Source organism: Gossypium raimondii, chromosome 8 (genome assembly GCF_025698545.1).
Source record: "Gossypium raimondii isolate GPD5lz chromosome 8, ASM2569854v1, whole genome shotgun sequence".
Classification (NCBI taxonomy): Eukaryota; Viridiplantae; Streptophyta; class Magnoliopsida; order Malvales; family Malvaceae; genus Gossypium; species Gossypium raimondii.
The window spans coordinates 22,165,956-22,177,548 of NC_068572.1; the positions used below are offsets into that span (position 1 = coordinate 22,165,956).

Genomic DNA, 11,593 nt, shown 5'->3' on the forward strand with positions numbered 1-11,593 from the left:
TATAATAATATATTTAATTCTTAATATTTACAAATTATATCAATTTAATTCTCAAATTCATCTCCATTATAAATCAAAGTTTAAAACCTCCATCTTAGTTTATGCTGAACAAAATCATAAAGAATTTTCATTGCCTCGACCCTTCACTTACGAATTTATATTTTGCTCGATCCGTTTTTTATATTTCTTTTTCCAATTTCTCAAATTTCCATAATTTTTCCTCCATTTTAGTTGACCCTTTTTCTTGGAAACTCTTAAAAAATATATTTAGGAAAGTTAATATATTCGTTGAAGGCTTTCATTTTATGTTGCATGTGCTTCAGATCTGACTTTGTTTCATTGGGTTTCATTTGAAAATTTGTCCTTTTTGTCAATTGAAATTATTGGATGACTGGTAATGGTTCAAAATCTGTTATTTGTATACAAATTTTTTTATGTAGAAAAAATATAGGTTTGTTAGTATTTTTGTGTGAGTTTCCTCAAAAGTTTAAATTCTTTATTCATATGATATAATTACTGATTTTGGATGTGACGTCGTAGGTAGGTTCCCATGCATGTCAACACGTACCTTTTTCTAGGATTAACACGTGTTTCCTATGTGTGAGTTCGTCTGCATGGTGTGCGAACCCACGTCGTACGAACTCATGAAAGGACGCGAACACCTCACATGCAGACCCAAGATGCGAACCATGTAGGTTACGGATCGGGACCCAATTGGGTAATCGGGTAACTGGTTGGTAATGGCGAGCACCATAACAATTTGTCCCCACCTAATTCAAAGAAGAGTTATAAAGTGACTCTTCTAATAACTTGGCTTCGCGAGGTGAGAGATTTTTGAGAAAGAAATTTATTGTATACACTTTTCGCTTTAGATTATCATATACACTTCACCACGCGTTGAAGAGAGGTACAACTATATACAACTAATTGTGCTTTCATTCTCGGACACACGAATCGTCAAAGTGTAAAGTTCTTTTAAAAGGGAGGTTACCTTAACCATAAATATCAAATCATTTAGATTTGAAATTTTTGAGAAGAAGCTGCTGTTGAGAAGGATAATCGTGATTTAGTGGTAAATTTCCTAAAATTTTCAAATTGTCATTGTAATTATTTTGGGTTTAGTTGGGCATGATGGTTAGGTTGAGAGGAGGTGGTCGTAGTGTTTAAGGTAACTGTGGTAGTTTAGGGAGCGAGCCTTCACAACGTTGTGAAGTGAGCACTTTCGTGGAGGCAAAATCATATGCTTGCACCACCAAGCATGAAGAAATGAGTCGTCACTTGGCCGTTCGGGGAATTCATACCCAACTTTGCCTATGACTTCTCGATTATTGAAGTGTTGAATCGATTAAGTGACACCACCGATGGAAGCTTCCTACTTCCCTTGCACGTGTTAGAAGTGAGTTTTCATCTTCTACTCTACCCCTTCTTTTTTCATCTTCTGGACGAATATAGGATAACTCTGAGACAACTATCTGGTTTCTCATGGTGGGTTGTAGTGGCTTATTTCATCGAATGTGGTCGACGAGAGGAGGCGCCATTGATTTTTTTCTAGAATTCATCCTAACTCAAAGCGTGTAATCGAGGAGGTTCTGTGAGCCTGTTTTACTTTACTCCTTGTGAGGGAATGGAATCAATTGTTTTCAACTGGTCTTCAAACCTTCGACTGAATCGCTGTAAATACATATGAGTAAAGTATAAGTTAGGAATTGGTTTTGACTTTCCAATTGAGTGATCAATACCTAGTAAAAATGTATGCTTGCAACAACGAGAAATTATATCGAAAGTGGGGTGGGCTTAATTTTATAGGCTTCATCGAGGTCATGTACTAAATCTGGAGGACTTGTTAACTGTCAGGAATGTGTTTCACCATTGTCTTGTAGATTTGAACCCTAATGGATGACGGCCAATTGATGACAATAATGGTGCGAACACCGTGACAGTGTTACCCTCGTAGCTTCTTCTCTTAGGGAGGAAGAAAGAGCCTAAAAATTATTTTTATACCTTTTATAAATTAAAGCCTCGTCCATGGTCCTCTAAACCTACAGGGGATCAAGAAAGTGGTGTGAATCCCCTTATGATTATTGTTGGAATTGATAATAGACTTGTTGGTGATGCAAACATAGCTTGCGTTGTTGAAGAGAGTTCAGAGGTTATCTAGGGAGATCAACGAATACATGGGTGTTCGATCTTTTATGCAAAATGTGCGAGGAGGTCCCTCCGATGCTTTTGCTAGGGAAGAAAGTACAAGTAGTTGAAAGAAACAGAAGACTACTGTTGCTGAAATAACCCTATAAGGGAACTTTGCTGAAAGAAAGGAAAGGGTCGTGCTACAATATCTGGTGATGTGGTGACCACTATTATAGTAAATCAATGAACTTAGGTTGTTTTACATGTGTAGTTCACCTCACTCTCTTTGAAATAAGAGGTTGTTTTACATGTGGTGACCACTACACAAATAATTGGATGAAGAAATCAACTATCTCAAAGAAGATTGTTTATGATAGTAAATCAATGAACTTAGGTTGTTTTATATGTTTCAGTATTTCCTATCTGGGAATATTATATAGTATTTTCAAAGAATGTATATTTATTGAAAAAGAGAGTAGGATATTCACAGATAATATTTTTTCAGATGGCATACATTCCATGTATGAAGTAGAACATGACCATCTATTTTTGCTATTCTATAAGCTCTATAGCTTATTTTCTCGACAATTTTGTAGGGTCTTTCCCAATTATGGGCCATTTTTCCTTGCTATGATACTGAAAAGCTAGCTTCAGTATTTCTCAAAACTAGATCACCTACTTGAAATTTCTTATTTTTCAATCTAGAGTTGTAGTATCGAGCAACTTGCTAATAAATGCCAAAAGTAACATGTTTTAGCCTCATTCTTAATGCATTTTTGGATGATTATTTGATTTAAAATGGTGAATTTTATGTTCATAATCCTTTAAATTAATGTTTCTATACTTAGAAGAGCATTTGGGAGCAAAATGAGTGCAAAACAAGCGAAAATAAAAAAATCAGAGCAAGTTTCAAGAGCCACACGGGTTGGACACATGGCCGTGTGGTAGCCCATGTGCTAGACCATGTGGAAAGCACGAATCATACTCCAAACCTACTAGAAAACTTATTTTAAAGTTTTTTAGGTATTTTAAGACCAATATATTACAAAGATAAGAAGAGAGGAGTAAGCCGTCATAGGATACACAAGAAAATAACTCAAAAAACACCATTAAAACTGACTCTGAAGCATATTTTCGTCAAGACTGAAGATCTTTTGATTTCTTTGAATTTTATTATGAGTTTATTTATTTTTTGTGGTTTACTGTCTTTGGGGTGTTTTTATTTGCTATCATGAACTAATTTTCTAAATACCTTGGGAGATGAACCCTAGGATGGATTCTGTTGTTTGATTTTTATTTTACGCAATAAATACTTTGATCTTGTTCTTAATTATGTGTGCTTAATTCTTGGTTTAATATTTCTAGGCTATTAATCCATGTTTGATGTGCTTAAATCAGAGAAGGTATAGACCCTATTTAAGAGTAGATCTAGCGTAATTGAGTGGAGTTGCACGCAATCTTAGAAATAGGAGGACATAAATCTACTAGATTAGAGTAAAATATAATAGGGGATCCATAGATTGAGTTAATGCGATAATAGGGGTTTTAATTTGAAAGAAATTTTAATTAATCAACCTAGATTTAGTTGGTCTTAGTCTTGAAGAGAGATATTAGCATAATTTAGGGATTTCTACAAATCAAGATAGTAAGTGAAGAAATTGCTTAATTTAGATTGATAATGACAGATGAAGTCTAGGTGGATTCTTTCCTGGGTATTATCTCACTTCTTGGTTGTTAATCGATTATTTTCCTGATTTGTTCTTTACCGTGTTCTTTAGTTAATTGATCTACCGTAATTCAGTGTAGCAGATTAAACTAGTTTTCACATTTAAGGAGCTTGAATACAAACATTTTCATTATGTTTTAGTTATGTTTTCATAGTTTTATTTGCATTCAATAAAATGTGCAAATTGAGTTTTTTATTGACCTTAGGGGTCGAATGAGGCCTAAGGGTGAGCTAACACACTTTGTGAGTGTGTAAGAGACCATTAGAAGGTTCACTAAATGGATACTGGTCACTATGCCACAACATGAATGACTCGATGTTGCAACATAGGGAGTAGAATGGAGAAAACTCAAGACTGCCTTTGATGTCGCAACACAGACTAAGGGTGTCGCGACATACCCCTAAAGACAGCTGCAGAGGAGTATACTGATTGTTATGTCGTGAAACAGGTCCTGGTGTGTTGCAACATTTGCGGAAACAAAACACGAAGTAGGGGCATTTTGGTCTTCGTAATCAAACTTTAAGCTCGGGAATGTCAACTAACCTAGGGTTAAGGACGATGGCCACCTAAAAGCTATAAATAGGCTCCTTTGGCACATGTTATAAACATCATTCTTTTACCTAGATTCTCTCTGTAAAATTTAGTTTAGTTTTCTTTTATTTGTTCTTGTTGACTTTAAGATATCTGAATTGTGGAAGCATTAAAACTCTATGGATTTGTACTTAATTTCAATACAATCAGGCTCTTTTATTTACTTTATCTTGTCAATTTAATTAGCATCTTTTCTCTTTATATCAATTTCATATTGTCTACGAAAGCCATAAGGAACTAATCCCTCTGTGGGGCATTAGCGAGTGGAGGTATGATCTATTAATTATTTTGTAGGGTTACTCAATGGATTAGTTATGTGGGAAAGGAAGAATGTGAAACAAACCCTGTGCCTGACAACCCTGGAAAGTCATCAAGGTGGGAATTAACCCAAAATTGGTATTACCCATTCTTGAACACCTTCACTCCAAGCCAGTCTGGACTGTGAGGTCAGAATATATGTAGTTCTTGCTAACTCATTATGTTAGCAGAAGATCAGAAGATCCCGCTAAGGTAGGGACTAGTTGAGTGACGAGGAACCCGAAGCAACAGTTCATTGGGAATACCAAAGCGAGCTAATCACCCATAATCAATATTTGATTTACGCTACTATTCTATCTCCTAAATTTTATTTATTTTATGTTATGTTATTTTATTATTCTAAAAACTTTTAAAACCTTTCTTTTATGTTCTCGTACGATAATTTATTTAAAGTACTAATTAAATCTTTTAGTGTTTAGGTTAAAATTGATCTAGCTCTTGCCTTCCTTGGGTACAACCCTTAAAGGACTCACCTACTTCGTTGTAAAACTATATTACAACTCGACCCGTATACTTGCGGATATCGCATTGTCATTCTAAATTTTATTGCAGTATTCACACTTTGGACATTGTATGTCCGGAGGCGGTCATTAATTAAATTAGTTAATTTTAGTTTTAATCAATCACTCCAATTTTTCAGTCAAATAATAGAAAGACGGTAACTACTAATACTTTTAATTTTCGTGGGAACAATATCTTTGCTCACTGTAACTTTACTATTAATTGATAGGTGCACTTGCCTTTGTCAAATTTTTAGTTGGTTTACGACTGCATTAAGTTTTTGGCGCCGTTACCAGGGACTAAAATATTTGGAAAACTTTATTTATATTAATTTAGCCATTCTTTATTTTAATATTTTTATTTGATTTTTTAATTTAATCTTTTTGTTTGTTTGCTTCTGGAAGGTTCTTTTAGTTTATGACTAGAGGTAACTCGTTGGATACATTATTTTTCGATAGTGAGATTGAAAAGACTACTCGTAAAAATCGTAGAGAGGTTAGAGAAGCAAGGCAAAATTAACGTAATATAGTAGAAGATCTAGAGGGAGAGGTGTTACTATGGAGATGAGTGATACTCAAAATAACCAACTACCTCCTGCAAGTTGTGTTCCTTGAACTATGTTTGATTATGTTAAGCTTACTCTGATTGGGGCTGAATCGAGTATTGTTAGATCAACTATTGCTGTAAGCAATTTTGAGTTGAAGTCGAACACAATTGAGATGGTACAACAATATGTTTAGTTTGATGGGTTGCAAGATGAAGATCCGAATGCTCATTTGGCTAACTTTCTAGAGATTTATGACACTGTTAAATCAACGACGTTATTGATGATGCCATATGCTTATGGTTGTTCCCATTCTTATTGAGAAGTAAGGTAAAACAATGGTTAAATTCATTTCCACGAGGTCCCATCATGACTTGGGCTCAAATAACTGAAAAGTTTTTGTTAAAATATTTTCTACCGGCTAAAACAACTAAGTTGAGGAATGACATCTCTTCTTTTTTTTAGTTTGATGTTGAGACACTTTATGATACATGGGAAAGATTTAAAGATTTTTTGAGAAGGTGTGCTGATCATAGACTACCTTTGTGGCTCCAAGTTACTTTTTACAATGGTTTGAACCCTTCGACTAGGCAGATGATTGATGCAGCAACTGGCGGAACATTGTATAACAAAGCACCTGAGGTAGCTTAAGAGTTTATTGAAGAGATGACACTGGATAATTATCAATGGCAAGTTACGAGAGTAAAACTTGTCAAAACAATTAGAGTTTTTGATATTGATGCATTTTCTATGTTGACAAATTAGGTTGAAGCTCTTGGTAAGAAAATTAATAGGTTGAATTTTTCTAAATAGGTGAGCCCGATGATGCAGTGTGATGCGAATGGAGTGAGGATGATTAATTCAAAATATTCACCCATCAGGTCTAAGATTGAGCATGAGCAAGTCGACTTTATGGGTAATAATTCTAGGTCTCAAATTAACCTTTATAAGAATAGTTATAATGCAGGTTGGAGGAACCATCCAAATTTCTCTTGGGGTGGTCAAGATAATCAAATGTTACAACCCCTTTCGGGTTTTCAGTAGCCTTATCAATGAGAGAAGAAACCGAACCTTGAAGAGATGTTAGCTAAATTTATTTCAGTGTTAGAAACTCGATTTTAAAACACTGAAACAATATTGAAAAATCAGCTAGCATCGATTCATGGGTTTGAAAATCAAATTGGACAGCTTGCCAAACTTGTTTCGGAAAGACCACAAGGTCGCTTACCTAGCAACACTAAAAGTTACCCAAAGGAGCAAATCCACGCAATCACTGTTCGAAATGTGGAAGGGTTAGTCGAGCCTGAACATCAGCCGAAGCTAGAAGTTGTTGTGAAAAGTGATGATGTTGAGGAGAGTAAGAAAGAGCATAAGCTGGTAATCAAAGACTACAAACCATGAGTTCCATATCCAGTAGCATTGAAGAGAGACCATATAAAACAACACTATGGTAAATTTTTTGAACTCTTAAAAAAATTACACATTAACTTACCGTTTGTTGAAACCCTTTCGCAGATGCTAAAGTATGTAAAATTTTTAAAAGACCTATTAACAAATAAAAAGAAGTTAGATGACTTGTCGATTATGGAGCTCAATATAGTTTGCTCGGCCATTCTCCAAAACAAACTACCCAACAAACTTAAAGATCTGGGGAGTTTTAGTATTCCTTGTCTCATTTGTAGTTTAAATGTTGAAAAAGCTTTGGCTGATTTAGGGCTAGTATAAATGTCATGACTTATAAGATGTTCAAAAAACTTGGTCTTGGGGAAGACAAATCCATTAGAATGAGTATTCAATTAGAGGATAAATCAATTAGATATCTTAGGGTTATTATTGAGGATGTACTTGTGAAAGTCGATAAATTTATATTCCCTGTTGATTTTGTTGTATTGGACATGGATGAGGATATTGAGGTACCTATGATCTTAGGTCAACCCTTTTTATTGCTAGAATTGTTATTGATGTAGGTACTGGTGAACTTGTGCTTTGTGTAGGTGATGAAAAGATTACTCTTCAAAGAAGTGATTTTGTGAGAGTCCCTAGTGAGTGAGATGATACTAATTGTTCTATTAATGTTAGTAATCATGTGACTCAATGTTCTTTACAGGAAATCCCTCATGAAAACATGTTGGTGCCATATTTTATTCAAAGTGATAGAACTTGAGGGACAAGTGAAGAGCGAATGGTGCAGCTTGACAAACCAGATGAATGGTGAACAAAGGTTGATGAGAAATTGAGAAAGCAAAAGGAAGTAACAAAGTAACGCCATGATGTGCATGTAAATAAAATGAACCAATTCAAAGTTGGGGACAAAGTGCTATTAGAAAAATCGGATCCACAAATTTTTCATTTAGAGTTTAAGTTAAGAGGGTCCAACCCATGAGTGGTAAAAATTGTTTTTCCATTCGATACAATTGCGGTAACACATCCTGAATACGGCACATTCAACGTAAACAATCATCGTCTTAAATTTTATTGTGGTGGTAATAATGATAATGATAGAGATGAGCTTCGGCTCCAAGATCCGCCTTAACTGTTTGCTCGAAAAGGGAAAAGTCAAGCTGAAACTCTAAATAAATGCTTCTCGTGAGGCAACTCGAGTGTTTTTATTTTTATTTATTTATTTTACTTTCATATTATTTTTAAAAAATTAAAAAAATTGAAAAAAATTAGTAAATTTATTTTTACTACCTTAAAAAATTTTAAAAAAATTGATTTTTTTAAAAAAAATAGAAAAAAATTTGAAAAAAAGTGGTCCATATGGTATGGGGTGATCCACACGGCTGTGTGCATTCTGAAACTAATTTTTGTAAATTTTAATTTAACTCACACGGGCACAGAGAGTTACACGGGCTGGAGACATGGCCAGGTGAGACATATGGCCTGTCACACGGGAGTGTGGTAGACCGTACTCCTTATACGACCTTACACACGGGCGTGAGAGAAGCAAAGGAGCATCGCACACGGTCTGGACACATGAGTGTGTCTTTGGCCGTGTGGTTACTGGGCTTATTTTTCTCTAGTTTTGAATCACACACGGCCTGTGTGATTTAACACGGCCTGGCCACACAGCCATGTGGCGCACATGGCCTGACACATGACCGTGTACTTTTGTTTTTCCTTTTTAACGTTAGTTTTTTTTTCTTCTTTCCTTCCTACCCTAACCAAAGTGATTTCATTTAGTTTTATATTTTATTTATTTTTATATTTTATATTTTATATTTTATTTTGATTTTGATTTTGATTTTGATTTTGGTTTTGGTTTTGGTTTTGGTTTTGGTTTTGATTTTGTGTTTGTGTTTGTGTTTGTGTTTGCTTTTGTTTTTATTCATTTTATTTTATTATGCACTGTACTTTTATTATTTTGTCTGCTTTTTTATTTTTTTATCCTTTTATCTTCTCATTCATTTTTGCCTATTTTCTTATTAGTTTGCTCGGAAACATGCACTTCATTTAGATTCGCCCACGATTTCGATTTTTAATATTCCGATGAATTCATTCAAATTTAGGATAGTTTCAATTCTTTTCCTCCTTATGATATTGTACTTATTCTGTGATTTTAATTGTTTGTACATTGAGGGCAATGTACATCTTAAGTGTGGGGAGGATTTTATATGTTTATGCGATAGCCCCTGAATTATTGTTTGATTTTAAGTAATTTTCTCGAACCTAACATTGAAGTAATTTCTTTTAATTTGGAGATTTTATTGATTTGGTTTTGGAATAATTTGTGGATTTTTGTGTATTGTGTGATTTATACTTTAAGACAAGAGAGAGAGTCAAGCATGATAAGTTGTTTTTGAAAAATTATAATTTTAGGTTGTCTCCCTAAACTGAAAAATTATTTTGAAATTTTAAATTTGCAAGTTTGACATCAAAATCATATTTTTTTTGTGAGCTTTTGAGCCTATAGAGCATATATTTTAGTTCGTGCTCATTTTATTTTTGGTTGTGAGTATGTCAACTTGATTTGGAGTTCTAGAACTTGCTTCGATTATGCATGTCGAGACCACATTATTTATTTGATATACTGAGATGATAGAGGCACTTAGGATTTAAGTCACTTAACCTGTAAAAAGCTTACCTATTGAATTAACCCTTAGTAAACCCTGTTGATCCTAACACATTTTTTTTCTAACCCGTTAATGTTAACCCATAACTCATCTATATTGTAACATTATCCTTTTTATTAACTCCCTTTTTGTTGAGATTTGATTTGGTTAGTTACCTAACTATGTTTCATTATTTGAATTGCTGAATTTTATTTTTGTTTGAAAAAATTAAAAAAAGAGAAATAAAAAAAGGAAAAAAAAAGAAAAAAGAAAAAATATATATAAAAAAATATTTGATTGAGCTTGAATAATTAGTTTCATATTTTGTTGAAAAGCTCAGTTCCATTTGTGATTATTCTTATTGATGTAATTTCTTTTAGTTTAGAAATTGATTTTTTTCTAGTTTGGTAATTTATCAACTTGATCCCGATTAGAACCAACTTTTCTGACATTTTTCACACGCTTAACCTAAGCCCCATTACAACCGTGTAAAGACCTTTTAATTGGTGTGTCATCTCATTTTATAGTGGTGGAGATTTGATTTTCAGGCAAACAAATGGTAATAACATTTCTCGTTTGATTGTTGAGTACATATAACTTGAACCTTAAACCCTTGGAGTGCTTTGAGTGAACCTTAGTGAGAATGTCAATTCTTGTTGAGTTTGAGTTTTAGGTAATTATTTAGATAGGTGAGGTGCCTATGTTTTTATGTTTTAAAAATCGCTGCTTGGATTTCTTGTGTTCTTTAGTGTCATTTTGGTTTAATTTCCAATGCATGATTATCTATGAGTTGTCCTAAAACATGATTGGTGAAAACAATAAATTGAGAAAAGTTAATTTGAATGTGGGTTAAGGATTTTTCTTGAGGGCAATGCTTAAGTGTGGGGATATTTGATAAATGTCAAAAGTAATATGTTTTAGCCTCATTCTTAATGTGTTTTTTGGATGATTATTCGATTTAAAATGGTGAATTTTATGCTCCTAATCCTTTAAATTCATGTTTTTATACTTAGGAGAGCATTTGGGAGAAAAAGAAGTGAAAAATGAGTGAAAATTGAAAAATTAGAACAAGTTTCAAGAGCCTCACGAGTTGGGCCATTCCACATGGCCCGGACACACGGCCATGTGAGCCATATAGGCTACCACATGGCCATGTGCTAGATCATGTGGAAATCACAAATCACACTCCAAACCTGCGGGCAAACACATTTTTTAGGTTTTTCGAGCAATTTAAGACTTATACATGACAAAAATAAGAAGAGAAGAGTAGGTCGTCATAGAATACTCAAGAAAACAACTCAAAAACCACTACTGAAACTGACTCTGAAGCATATTTCCATCAAGATTGAAGATCTCCTTTTGATTTCTTTGAAGTTTAGTTTTAGTTTCTTTATTTCTCATGGTTATACTGTCTTTGGGATGTTTTTATTTTCTATCATGAACTAATTTTCTAAATACCTTGGGAGATGAACCCTAGGATAGATTCTGTTGTTTGATTTTTATTTTATGCAACAAATACTTGGATCTTATTCTCAATTATGTGTGTTTAATTCTTGGTTTAACATTTCTAGGCTATTAATCCATGTTTGATGTGCTTAAATCAGAGGAGGAATAGACCCTGTTTAAGAGTAGATCTAGCGTAATTGAATGGAGTTGCATACAGTCCTAGAAATAGGACGACATAAATCTACCGGATTAGAGTAAAATCTATTAGGGGAATCCATAGATTGAGT

The 11,593-nt window shown here is 33.9% G+C and overlaps 1 non-coding gene across 1 annotated transcript; it reads right to left on the reverse strand.

Moving 5' to 3' along the window:
- Positions 1–6,240: 6,240 nt before the first annotated feature.
- On the reverse strand, positions 6,241–6,347 carry LOC128032284 (small nucleolar RNA R71). Its single transcript, XR_008188412.1, has one exon. It is a non-coding gene; the product is annotated as a small nucleolar RNA R71 (small nucleolar RNA).
- Positions 6,348–11,593: the final 5,246 nt, after the last annotated feature.